Raw genomic sequence first — 10,632 nt, forward strand, 5'->3', positions numbered from 1 at the left:
CTCTTTATCATTGATTTTGAACAATTTGATTATGATGTTCTTTGATGTAGTTTTCTTCATTGGGGTTGATTGAACTTATTGAATCTGTGAGTTTATAGTTTTTATCAAATTTGGGGAATTTCTGGCCATTATTTCTTCAAATACTTTATTCTGTTCTGCCTTCCTTCTCTTCTCTCTGAAGCTGATCTTTGGTCAGGTATCCAAATTTGCTGGGGGTTGGAGGAAGCATATGCAGTTTTTTATCGTAGGTGTGGGAACCCAGGGCATTCCTATCCGGGCTGCAGTGGCCGAGGAGCCCAGTGGAGGTGCCCTGCAGAGGCACTACTTCCCACGCTGACTACCCAGCCCTCTGGCCGCTGACTCATGAGTATCACCACAGTCCCAATGCCTGCCCCTCCGACCCCAAGTCAGTAGTGACTCCCTGGAGGCTTACGTGTGGGCGCCTTTCTTCCTCACCCTGGTTGAGGTGGTAGGGGCTCTGGTAATATATTTCCAGGAGAAAAAGCAGGTGGACTGGCTTCATCATCACTGCCACCCCTGTGCAGCTACAGCCCCGTTGAGATACACGAGGCTGAACTGGGGCTCTTCTCTGACGTGGGGGACCCCAAGGTGGTACATGCCTGGCAGAGTGGCTACCAGCTCAAGCGAATGCCTCGCTGGTGTGAAGACACGTTCTGACGACCTTACCCGGATCTTCAGAAGCCTGCGGCCTGGAGCGCGCAAGGCCGAGTGAGCTGCGGCTTCCCTCTGCTGCTTGTACGCATCCAGCGCCCCCTGCTGGATACTGGGTGTCCCTTCCTCCTCCCACCCGTTCCCAGCAGGATCCCAAGCAGCCAGCCTCACCCTCCTACCTCCATATCACCTCTCTCCCCTCTAGGCCTTCAGTCCTGTGGGCTCTAAGCTCACCACCCGCTCCCAGGCGCTAATGGGAAATTCTCCTTCTGGGTTGGAAGGGAGGCTGAGAGACAGAACTCTGCTCTTTCTATGGGCATCGCTTTTTTTTTTAAAGCCTGCCCTCCCTTGGCTTTGGGGTTGTTTCCATGGTGATAGGATGATGTGTAGTATTCAGTACATATATTTTGTAAATAAAGTGTTTTGTGGCAAAAAAAAAAAAAAAAAGCTTACAGTAAGATAGGTTATAGAAAAACATAAATAGCATGTAAACAAAAACCATTAGAAAGAGGAGAAAAGAAAAATGATAGGTACATACGAAAGCAGAAAATGTCTAAACATTCTAGACATTGGCAAAAAAAAAACGAAAATAAAAGATAAATGACAAAAAGAGAGACAAACATATGCAAAACACGTGACAAAGAGCTAATTAGCTTCATACACAAGAGAACATTTACAAATAGTGAGAGAAAGAAAAAGAAAGAGGAAAGGAGCAAAGATATAAAAATGGCTAAACATCATGTGACCGTGTTCAGCATTACTAATTTTAAAGATATGCCCATCACAGTTCAATATACCATTTCTGTCCACCCCCTCCAATAGACTAAGCGGAATCACTCAGTCGTGTCTGACTCTTTGCAACCCCATGGACTGTAGCCTACCAGGTTCCTCCATCCATGGGATTTTCCAGGCAAGACTACTGGAGTGGGCTGCCATTTCCTTCTCCAGGGGTCCTTCCCAACCCAGGGATCAAACCCAGGTATCCTGCATTGCAGACAGGCACTTTACCATCTGAGCCACACATTTAACATGTACAGGGTTAGAGCAATAATACAAATGCATACCCACATATCATATTATTCAATACATAAAGGTTATAAATCAAGCAAGCCATTAAATAAAATATATTATTTTCTCTTAACAAATATATCTCAATCACAACCTGACAGGCCAGGTTTCAGGTTTAGACTTATTACACCCCTCAGACTTCTGCATCAGAGATAACTTCCAGCCCCTAGTTCAAAGCCTGTCTCTTTTTTTCCCACCCCAGCTCCATCCTCCACTATCAGATACCTTGGGCCTGTGTGTGTGTGCACACCCAGCCCACACATCCAAGCTCTGTCTATACTTCATATAGGATCTAGGGATGAGTATACCAGCCATATGATCTTGGAAGAAGCCTGTACTTACCCCAGAGGTAGGCTTAGAGCTCTTTGGGGAAGAAATCCTAGGGTATCAGATACCCAGAGCATATCAAGAAGTGGAGGGGTGCAGGCTCTAGGTCAACACATCCCCTTGAACCCAAACAGCCCATTCCCTTTGGGAAGGGCACAGTCAGAGAGAGCCAGAATGGAGCTTTCCTCAGCTTAGAGTCCATGGCAGGGATCCCTCTGGCCCTATTTCCAGGAGGTACTAGATGTAGGGAAATAGCTTTATATACTGATTGGTTCAAATTAATTTGGGTGAGAGATCAATGTGACAGTATCCTCCAAAATCCAGCCCAGCAGTTCCACTTCTAGTCATGAATCATCTCAAGTTATTTGCAGAAGTGCCTAATGGTGTTTGCATAATTATGTTCACTAAAACGATGTAAAATCAAAAGGCTACAAATATAAATATCTAACGGTGAATGGGTAACTAAATTACAGCACACTCATGCATTGAAATATATTCTGCAGCCATTAAATAGGTTGGTCTGGTATGAAAAGTCTTCAATACATACATTTTAAGTGAGAAAAGCAAATTGATATTTATGTTGTATGACCAACTGTGTATGTGTGCGATGCTTATATTTGCTACACATTTTTCCAGAGCAATTATAAGAAACTATTATAGGTGATTGCCTCCAATTAGAAGAGCAGGGATTGATGTGTGTTAGTGACTAAGTTGTTTCCGACTCTCCGTGACCCCATGGACTAGCTCACAAGGCTCCTCTGTCCACGGGATTTCCCAGGCAAGAACACTGGAGTGGGTTGCCATTTCCTTCTCCAGGGGATCTTCCCGACCCAGGGATCGAACCTAGGTCTCCTGCTTTGCAGGCAGATTCCTTACCATCTGAGCCACCAGGGAAGCCCCAGGGATTGATGGTGGAGATTTTTACTTCACACTTCTTTCTGTCTGAATTTGTTGTCAATGCATTTAGTATTTTCATAATTAAAACAATAACAAAAAGATACTCTGTAAACATTTCTCAGATAATCCAATAACAACCGAGAATCCATTAGGTGTGCAGGGAATACATGGGCACTGGGGCAACACAACCAAGAATCTCCTCTCCAGTTTGATGGAATTTTGTTCAGCCATTTGCTGTCAGTTCTTTCTCCTTCTTCATTTTCAAGGTGGCAGAACCCTTAGAGAAACCCCAGAGAAAACATGTCTCATGGGTGCTTCCTTCATGGATTTCCTTAGAAGGCTGCCACCTGGGCAGCAGTGAGTCAGCAGCTCCTCTCGCTGCTGGTTTATGCACAGGCCCCTGCAGGTTTGGGGACAAGCTCTGGCCCCAACGTTACCTAGTCTCACCATGTGGCCAGTGGATCAGAGGGACTCTCTGTTACCTGAAAAACAACTCAAAGTCAGCCCTTCCCGGCAGTATCGACCCCCCAGTTCTGAGAGAGGCCCAAAATGATGACCTCTACTGAGGCATGACATCCTCCATGGCAAGGTGTTGATTACTGATCTGGGAGCTCCTGGACCTCAGGGTATAGATTACCTCTGTACTACAGGCACCTAGGTAATGCTGTGCAGTCATTTGCTGAACTGACCCGTCTCATGTCTGTCTGGCCTGTCCCCTCTCCCGCCACAGCACACATCCTCTGTGGAGAGCTGACTGTTTCTGAGCTTCATTCCTTTGCATTTGGAGCACTCAGCTCCTAAAGGTGGGCCATCCTTTTGCGGAAGCTGCCCTGTGCATCTGGGAAAACTCACCAAGGGAGGAATTTTTTTTTTAATTTACTTAATTTATGTATTGTAAAAGTTTTGGCTGTGCTGGGTCTTCGTTGCTGCTCAGGCTTTTCTCTAGTTGCGGTGAGCAGGAGCTACTCTCTGGTTGCCATGTGCCAGCTTCTTATTGTGGTGGCTTCTCTTGTTGTGGAGCATGGGCTCTGGGGTCCTTGGGTTTTAGTGGTTGCAGTTCCCGCGTTCTAGAGCAGAGGCTCAGTACTTGTGGTGCACAGGCTTAGTTGCTCCATGGCATGTGGAATCTTCCTCGATCTGGGATTGAACCTGTGTCTCCTGCATTGGCAGGTGAATTCTTCACCACAGAGCCACCAGACTGAGGTGGCTCCCAGAAAGCCTCCAGTTCCTCCCAGGAAGCCCCTGGGAGGAACTCTTGATGACTTGCTCACTTTAGTACTGAGAGCTTATTCTAGAAAATTTAGAAAATAAAAATTACTAGTCAAATAAGATAAAAATTTCATTTCCCTCCACCTTCCTCCTCCAGCAGAAACCCCTGTGCAACATACTTCCCCTGTGGAACTTATGGCCTTGTGTTATATATCAATTCCAAGTGCCCACTTTCCTCAACCTGTTTATTCCCTCACTGCCATCAGCCAGGGTGTCAGCCATGTCCACTCCAGCACGCAGCATTGGCTATTACTATCTCCAGGCTTCTAGGAGTCACCCTAGAGTTTGCCTCATCCCCTGGGGTCCTTGCCAGGATGTTAAATCTGCTGTCTTGAGAAAGTGTCTGCCAAGTCAGCTCTTGCTTAGTTACTTGGGGGCACTTATATCCCAGCCTCTTGGATCAAGCACTGTTCCCTAAGCAACCAGTTGTGCTTGCTTAAGAAGCTGAAGCCTGTTTAGTGAGGAGCTACCTTGTATTGCCTGGTCTCCTCACTTCCTTTTCCCCCTTACTCTTACTTCCTTGGAACTCAGTCCCTTTCCCAGTAGAGATTTAACATGCAAGCTTGGCCTCAGGCTCTGTTTTCTGGGGAAACTAGGCTGAGGCCAGCATCTTCCTGAATTTACCTGTTCTGAGAAGAGAAGATTTCTTCCTGGCCCTTGGACTGGTGAGTGTCCAGAGCAGGTCTGTCCAGAGCAGGTCTGTCTAACCTGGGGGTGAAAGCAGAAAACCCAACTTTTGTAGACATATATAAAACATTAGGAAGGGTAACATAAAGGTTGAATAGACATTTAGCAGTTTCACAATTTAGTACCTCCCTGTAATGACGGAGCATTTTTTCATTGAAAGCAGCTGGGGATGGTGCTTAGCCCCAGGCAGCAGAGGGGAGTAAAGGAGAAGGGAAGAGAGTACCATATGCTTTTCTGGTTCACAACCTGTACTGTGTTTCTCCTTTTCTCCTGGTCCATGATGCTCCAGATCCTGCCAAAGTTTGGTGAGTCAGTGTATTGGGGAGGATGAGGGGTTAGGGGAGGGAGTAAGGGAACCTGTTTCAGAATTTTAAAAAGCCTTTAGTATAAGAGCTACATTGTAAGAAAGGAGGGGAGTGTTTATTAGGCAAAAACTGGTGACCACCACACCTAGGTACCTTAAGATTCCCAAATCACAGACTTTATTTTGCATACAAGTTCAAGAATTCTTCCAAGAAAGGCTTTATAGTCAGTAAGTGGGGGAGGGAACTTGTAAAGGAGAAAAGACCCTACCATGCCTGGCAGGGGAGAGGGAGGAAGATCTTTTGGTCATAAGTTGGCAAACTTTAACATGGTTGTTAGGAAGAGTCTCTAGTGGTATACCTTTGAAAGTATCCCTATATTTGTCCAGTAAAACATTGAGTCTATCCTGTTGCTGATACCCTATTTTTCTGTAACCTATTACTATGAAGCACCATCTCATGAAGAGGTTCATTTGTTCATCACAGTCAATGGGAAGTGACCAGAAGTTCAAAGTCCAGTGAGAAATCTATCATTATATTTCATTTCTGAATCATCCCAATAATTTCTTCTGGGACTCCAACTGTTTAATAAAGATGTGCTGTGCTTAGTCTCTCAGTTGCAACTGACTCTTTGCAACCCCATGAACTGTAGCCTGCCAGGATCCTCTGTCCATAGGCATTCTCTAGGCAAGAATACTGGAGTGGATTGCCATGCCCTCCTCCAGGGGATCTTCCCAACCCAGGGATTGAACCCAGGTCTCCCGCATTGCAGGCAGATTCTTTACCATCTGAGCCACCAGGGATGCCCAAGAACACTGGAGTAGGTAGCTTATCCCTTCTCCAGGGGAACTTCCTGACCCAAGAATTGAACCAGGGTCTCCTGCATTGCAGGTAGATTCTTTACCAGCTGAACTCCCTGCTGCTGCTGCTAAGTCGCTTCAATCGTGTCCGACTCTGTGCGACCCCATAGACGGCAGCCCACCAGGCTTCCCCATCCCTGGGATTCTCCAGGCAAGAACACTGGAGTGGGTTGCCATTTCCTTCTCCAATGCGCGAAAGTAAAGACGCTCAGTCGTATCCGACTCTTAGTGACCCCATGAACTGCAGCCTACCAGGCTCCTCTGTCCATGGGATTTTCCAGGCAAGAGTACTGGAGTGGGGTGCCATTGCCTTCTCCAGCTGAACTCCCAGGGAAGCCCATTAATAAAGATATAAGATCCAAGGGGAAATAAGGGGTCCAAGCAAAAGAAATTCAGATTAAACTTTCACTTAGCATAAGATGCCCCTGATTCTACATCATGGTCCTCAAAGCCAGAAGAATGAAGAAATACAAACAAGACAAATGAGAAGGGGCCCTGACCTGAGATAAGGCAGGAAAGCAGTGGTTACTGGAGAAAGTGGATGCTACAAAGATGGTTCTCAAGCCTGGCTTGAGAACTGATAGCCACTGATAGCTACATATTGGAACTGATAGCCACTGAGCCAAGGGACGAAGTAGGTGATTGAGTAGGTAACCCCACTAGAGAATTACAAGTAGAAAAAACACGGGAGATCCTTATAATAATTACTCAAAAAAGCGGGTTTGCTTAACCACAAAACCAAGCGGGCTTGCTTAGCAACAAACCGTGTATTAGAAGCATGAGACATGCCCCAAATAATAAAACAATGGCGGCATGAGACCTGCAGCCTGCCCAGTGAGCTCAGTAAGTTAATGATCCCTAGGACACGTTCTCTGCACACATTAAAAAACAATAATTTGTGGACCTAGCTTGACCATGTAGGGACAAGAAAACTCTCCTGTTCAACCTGGAGGAGGAGCTGATGATGGAAGCATGATGTCTACTCAAGAAAGACAAAGTTCTCCCCTTCTGCACTTTTCCTTTGATTATAAAACTGTAGCCCAGAAAGTTCTTGTGGTGCAGCACCGCCCACCCACTCAAAAGCCTCACAAGTGTCCTATTTTAATAAATCACTTCTATCGTTTGCCTCTCACTGAAGTCTTTGCTATGCTGAGACATAAAGGACTTTAGTACCAGAGCTCTTCTGAGCCCCTGGAAAGATACCCAGCAGTTTCAGAACCACCCAGGGAGCTTTAAAAAAAAAAAATTGCTGTTGCCTGGTTACCACTCCCAGAGTTTCTGATTTAATTGATCAAGGGTATGACCTGGTTGGTAGAAACGCTAAAAGCTTCCCAGGATGATTCTAATGTCGACTGAAGGCTGAGAACCATCATTCTGGAGGAAAGATACTTGTCTCTTGATTCTGTTTACTCGTCTCCATCTGTTACTGTCCCTGTTACCCAGCCAAGCTTGGGTCGGCTCCCCTCTGCACAGTGAAGCCCATCTGCTGATTCCTGGCTGTGGTGAAGGAAAGCGCAGCATTTACTGCAGTGCACCATGCAAGGAGTCCAGGCAGCTACTCCTTAAAACACCTGAACTCCTCGATGACTTTCAGGGAAAGGTCTTGAAAGACAGGGTGAGGGAGAGGGGTTGGGAGGTGCTTGATCAGCTCGTGGATATCCTGATTGGTTGATGGTGAGGTAACCAGGGGTCAATTTCAATGTCATCAAACTTCTGGGTCCAACTGGTCTGGGGTCTTTGTGCTTGTGGGCAGCATACAGTTAACTTCTTCTCCCTGGTGGGTGCCAACTACAAATTGGTGCTTGCCAAGGGTGTTTGCCATCTGCTTCTGTGGAGTTTGAACCCTGTGCTGCTGCAGTTGCCAACCTTCAACACCCACTGAGGGGAGTTCAAGGTAGAGAGTGAGGCACTCTGATACAGGGACACTGGTGGAACAGGTCTTTAGATAGATATTTTCGGGAACTGATTGCATGATCCCAATCCTTGCATATCTTCATATCTAGAAAAGCACTAAATCCCTTCATGGTGACATCAGCTCCTTGTGACTAGCAGGAAAACTTTTGTAGAATGAGTGCTTGATTGCGCTGAACTCCCCCTTCACCAAAATCTTGTATATTGGCCTCCCCCCACGACCTTTTTGGAGCAGTTCCTCAGAGCTGTCTGAGGTGCTGTCTCACAGGCTGCAGTCCATCCTTGTTTTGCCCCAAATAAAACTTAACTTGCAACTCTCATGTTGAGCATCTTTTTAGTCGGCATGGGGGTTTCAGTATCTGCCAAAGAGGTCAAAGGATATGACTCGGGATATTGTCTATAGCCCGAGAGGAGGAACTAAAGTTCCTTAACTCTAAGTGCTAAACTATTATCATTTTGTCTTTTTTGACTATTCCCTCCCCACCCCCACCTTTTTTTTTTTTTTTGCATTTTCTCACTTCTCCAATTAAATTTGTTCTTTGGAACTTGGGGAAGGCCTAGGAGGCTAAAGTTTTCTACAGACAAGAGGCAGATGGAGGACACAAGGCAGGAGCTCTGTCCCAGGAAGGTCCCAGAGGATCCCACTCAGTTATGCCCCTTATTCTTAAGAGCTTTCCCCCCTTGCTATTGGCCAAGGCAGCTTGCTCCAGAGCTCAGAGGGTCTGTGCTGACTGCTCAGGATGTGGAGCAGAAGTCAGCTCTGAGGTGTGCCCTTCTTCCTACTTGGACAGGGACTCAGCCCCATCCTCCAGCCTCCAGCTTCCCTCTGCCACAGGAGTAGAAAAAGTTTCCACTCTCCTGGCAGCATGCTGTATACAAAGCAAAGCTTGGGGAAGAGTGCCTTGAGTAGTCCAGAAAGCCCCACTAGGAAGAACTACACAGAAGAGGGCAAAGTGAGAACCATGCACCCAAAATTCTCATTTCCTTTTCAGTTTACACTGAGTCAAGAAAAGCCCTCTGTGGTGAAGGCTGAGGGGTCTTTCCTCACTGAGAAGTCCATGTGCTCGAAACTGGTCTGCTGCAGTCATGGGGTGAGCAGGTAAAACTGTTAGGCTCATTATGCTTTGAAAAATGAATCAATATGCGTTCAGGTTCAGACAGACTGTTTCTGTTGAGACCCATTTGGAAACGTGAAAAGCTCTTTCCAAAGGAGATTGCAGTTTCTACAGAGTTCTACATTCTAAACTGCTATAGCTTCCACTTCCTGGAGACCTGATTAACCTTAAAAAAAAAAAAAGGGGGATCCTTTCTAATTTATTTCAACTGGACATCAGCCATAGATATCAGAGGTTGAAGAGATAAGTGTTTTTCCTCTAAAACAAAATGAACTTGGGCCATCAGATCAGGGTGTACATTAAGTGCTTGCTAAAGGTATTATTATTTAAAGCTGGCATTGGCTAGGCAGACCATTAAACAGGCCATGCAACTTCATTTTGGGGCATGCCCAAGTGCAACAGCCAAACCTGAAAAACCAATGGTTATTAGGAGTTTGAAAAGGACAGCCTGCCTAGGGGGTGGGGAGAGCAGCAAGGGGAGAATTGCCATAATTGTGCTTCTCTTCTCTCTTGGATGCCAGAAAGGGCCCTAAGATCTGCCTGGAGCAGTGGTTCTCAAACCTTAGTGTGCAACAAAATCACCCCCAGTTTCTGATTCAGTGGGTCTTGGGTGGGGCCTGAGAATTTGCCTGTCCGACAGGTTTCTGGGTGATGCTGATGCTGCTGGCCTGGTACCAAACTTGGAGAGCCACTGGCTGGGAGAAGGAGAAGCTGAAAAGGAAGTTGTGCTAGAATGCTGGAAAACCCACTGTTGAAACTAGCCCCAATGGGTTGTGCCCCTGGAAACCAGACTGGGAGCAACTTTTTTCTTAACTTGCAAAAAATAGATACCAAGAGTGACTTAAACAAGCACCATGAGAAGCTTTCTGTTTTGCTAAAAGAAAATTACCTTAAAAACATCTCTTATGATGATGACTTAAAACACCATCTGCAACCGGGCCATTACTGTCCAAGGTCTTTCTACCTCTTCTTCCTGCCCCTGACTCCAGCCTGTGCTGGTGGCCTGGCAGAATCTCAGAATGTCTTGGTGAACAGCTCTATGAGGTTATATTAGCACTGAGAATTAAACAGGGGTGTTAACCTTTGTTTTGCCACTAACTAACTACATTACCGGAGAAGGCAATGGCACCCCACTCCAGTACTCTTGCCTGGAAAATCCCATGGACAGAGGAGCCTGCTGGGCTGCAGTCCATGAGGTTGCGAAGAGTCAGACACGACTGAGCGACTTCACTTTCACTTTCACTTTCATGCGTTGGAGAAGGAAATGGCAACTCACTCCAGTATTCTTGCCTGGAGAACCCCAAGGACGGTGGAGCCTGGTGGGCTGCCGTCGTCTATGGGGTTGCACAGAGTTGGACACGACTGAAGCGACTTAGCAGCAGCAGCAGCAGCAACCACATTATTTCTCTCTCTCTGGGGCTTGGTTTCCCCATCAATGAAAGGAGGGTTTTCAACAAGGTAATATTGATACTTGTAGTTTATTTAGCACTTGCATATGTATTGTCTCACTTAATCCCTCTGAAA

At 46.2% G+C, this 10,632-nt stretch overlaps 1 long non-coding RNA gene across 1 annotated transcript; it reads left to right on the forward strand.

Moving 5' to 3' along the window:
• Window positions 1–5,114: 5,114 nt before the first annotated feature.
• Window positions 5,115–10,286, forward strand: LOC129644866 (uncharacterized). The gene is made up of 3 exons (XR_008711022.1): window positions 5,115–5,225; window positions 8,986–9,092; window positions 9,749–10,286. It is a non-coding gene; the product is annotated as an uncharacterized LOC129644866 (long non-coding RNA).
• The last annotated feature ends 346 nt before the right edge of the window (window positions 10,287–10,632 follow it).

The sequence above is a fragment of the Bubalus kerabau genome, chromosome 2 (assembly GCF_029407905.1).
Source record: "Bubalus kerabau isolate K-KA32 ecotype Philippines breed swamp buffalo chromosome 2, PCC_UOA_SB_1v2, whole genome shotgun sequence".
NCBI classification, from domain to species: Eukaryota; Metazoa; Chordata; class Mammalia; order Artiodactyla; family Bovidae; genus Bubalus; species Bubalus kerabau.